At 35.8% G+C, this 3190-nt stretch overlaps 1 pseudogene; it reads left to right on the forward strand.

The window, feature by feature from the left end:
• The first annotated feature begins 1700 nt into the window (after positions 1–1700).
• LOC132190565 (epi-neemfruitin B 7-O-acetyltransferse L7AT pseudogene) lies at positions 1701–3190 on the forward strand (annotated as a pseudogene).

The raw sequence follows: 3190 nt of genomic DNA on the forward strand, positions 1-3190 counted from the left end.
TGAAACTCTAGCCTTACACATATCACTACTCCGATCCCTAGCCAAATGCCTGATGGGGAGATTAACTTCCTGAAAAATTATTTTAAGAAACCATAATGTAATATGAAATAATGTTATACATTACCCTCGTCATCTTCTATCCCCCATGCCTATTTGGTCCTATGGGGGTAATCCCCCATAGTATTTGGTGTATGAAAATTGATTTTTTGGTTGAGGGAACCATGACACACATAGGCGTTAAGAGGATGGGAGAGAGGGAGAAAAACTTAAGCAAATAGATTTGAGTCTAATTATTGTATTAATCATTCACTATTGTGACATATATATAGAGCTCTTGTTTTTAGCCTTGCATTAGTCGGATTTCATATTGGTTTTACGTCATACTCATCAAACGACTATGTTTCAATAAACATAGATTTCAAATTTCACAAATTACAATAAAAGTAGAGTCTCTTCTATCAGGATGTAATGTAAAACTTCATTTTACAGTTTTCAATAAAAATTTGACACATCATATAAAAAGACTAAATACAATAAAAATGAAAACATCATATCTTTAAATCAGTCACTAGATTTTTTCATTTATTCTAACTCAACGCCTACCACCGAACCCCTGACACCGGAGTCTTCAAAACCAACCAAGACGGTGGCTCCGGTGATTTTGTCAATGGGTAATTTTGTCCATGAAGTATTTTGTCAAGAGAAAAAAAAAAATATTTAGTGTGAAAGATTATATTATTTTTTGGTATTTCAAGCTTAAATTTTTTAAAAAATATAAATGGTGTTGGACGGTAGACGAAGAACAAAAAAACATTTCTGAAAATGAATGAATGATTAATATATTTATAACAGATAATTAAACATGTTAATTCGTTTCTGCTGATGAGGATTTTACATTCAAATACAACTCTAGATGGAAGAGATAATTAAGCTCATTAATTTCCTGAAGAGATCATGAGAGATAGATAGTCATCTTTTTAAGACTACAACTCTTTAAAATCTTTTTTTTTTTTTTTTTAAGTACATCAACCTCACTTCTTCATATTAAGTTATTAACAAACAACTTTCATCGCTTTTATCTTAAAAATATTTAAATCTCATTTATACTTTATATCACATTAATCACTTTTAAAAAGATTGTAAATTTTAAATAATGTGAAATCATGTATTTTTTTTGCATATATGGAATTGCTTGAAAAATAATACATATTAAAAATGTGATATGTTATATATGGAGTCAAAAAGAATTTTTCTTCTAAAAAAACTTTTTCTCAATTTTTAAAGAGGAGATGCTTCTTCTTTTTCTCAAAACTTTTTTACAACATTATAAAGCACAAGAACCTAATAAAAATATATTAACATGTCATATTTTTAATATGTATTATTTTTCAATAAAAAAAAAAATCTAAATTCATAATATGTGGGCGTCCTTATCCTTTCCTTCCTAGTAAAAAATTGAAATTGTATTTGCTACTTGCGCGTTTAGACGTATTTGACTATTAATCACACCATCGCTGACTTTGACAATTAGCGGTGCACATGAATATCAGAATAATGGGACTTAATTAATTAGTATTTCCATGCATACGTTGCGTAACGACAAATTAGATTATGAATTTTCTACTCTCATCTGTGGACCTCGAGGCTGTATATATATTACACATACGCGATTATTGTTCAGCACAACTCCAATCACCACCTATTTTCAAGTGACTTGCGCTACTTGCTTGTGAAAATCATCCTTTTGTTAGCTTTCCATATCTGCTCGAAGGAAAGATGAAAATGGAGGTGGAAATTATTTCCAAAGAGTGCATCAAGCCCTCTTCTCCAACACCCCCGAACCTGAAAACCTACAAGCTCTCCCTCTTGGACCAGGTCCATTCATCCATCTATATTCCTGTGATCCTCTTTTATCCCATGAATGAAAGCACAAGCCATTCTGTTAACGTTGCTGATATTATCTCTCAAAGATCCCAGCTGCTCAAGCAATCCCTATCTGAAAACCTAACTCGCTTTTACCCTTTAGCTGGCAAAGTCAAAGATGAACTCACCATTGATTGTAATGATGAGGGGGTTTTTTATTTAGAAGGTTACTCAAACTGTCATCTTGTTGATTGCATCAGAGAGCCTGATGTTGTATCATTGCAACAACTTTTTCCGCAAGAGATGACTTTTCAAGATCCAGTTGAGGGAGATTATGTTGCTTTGATAAAAGTGACCAGCTTTGCATGCGGTGGTTTTGCCATTGGTGTCCTTGTTTGCCACATGGTCGCTGATGGAACTGCCTTCAGTGCATTTCTCAATGGTTGGGCAGCCATTGCTCGTAAGGCCTCTGAGCTTGTATATCCTAATTTTGATGCCCCATCAATTTTCCCACAAAACGATGCGTTCTCTAAAGAAGCAGCCATGACGACTTTTGCCAAGGCCTACAAAGCAGGTAGGTGTGTTGTAAGGAGAGTTGTGTTTGATGGCTCCGCCGTTGCATCACTAAAAGCCAAAGCGACCAGCTCAAGCGTGCCGAACCCAACAAGAGTTGAAGTTGTTTCAGCGCTCCTATGGAAATCCATCATGACCGCTTTAAAGGTCACTTCCGGCGTTCAAAAGCCAAACTATCTTACCCACTCGGTGAATTTTCGCCGAAGAGCAGATCCACAATTCGCAGACTCTTCCATGGGGAATTTATTTTGGGGAGCAGGCGCATTATGCACGGCTGAGAAGACAGATTTAGCTTACATGGTGAGCAAGCTTAGAGAAGCCATAGTAAAAGTCAACGCTAATTTTGTAAAAAGCCTACAAGGTGAGGGAGGGTTTTCCAATCTTTGTGAAGTTATGAAAGCAACGACAGAAGAACTCTCAAGTATCGAAAGTTCTTTTGGAATGAACTTCATTGCGGTTACTAGTTGGTGTAACTTTGGTATCTATGACATCGATTTCGGGTGGGGAAAGCCGATGTGGGTAAGCAGTGTTGGTTCAAGCGGCGATACGGAAAGCGTGTTCCCAACATCGTTAATTTTAATGGACACAAGATCCGGCGATGGAGTAGAAGCATGGGTTACATTAAATAAAGAAGAGATGAATGCATTAGCACAAGACAAGGAACTTCTTGCTTTCGCTTCTTTGGATCCCAGCCCCTTAAAATAGAAAAGGGTACTTACCATGCATGCATCTATGAAGATCATCATTTCATTCT

Source organism: Corylus avellana, chromosome 9, assembly GCF_965113065.1.
Source record: "Corylus avellana chromosome 9, dhCorAvel1.hap1.2, whole genome shotgun sequence".
In the NCBI taxonomy this organism is placed as follows: Eukaryota; Viridiplantae; Streptophyta; class Magnoliopsida; order Fagales; family Betulaceae; genus Corylus; species Corylus avellana.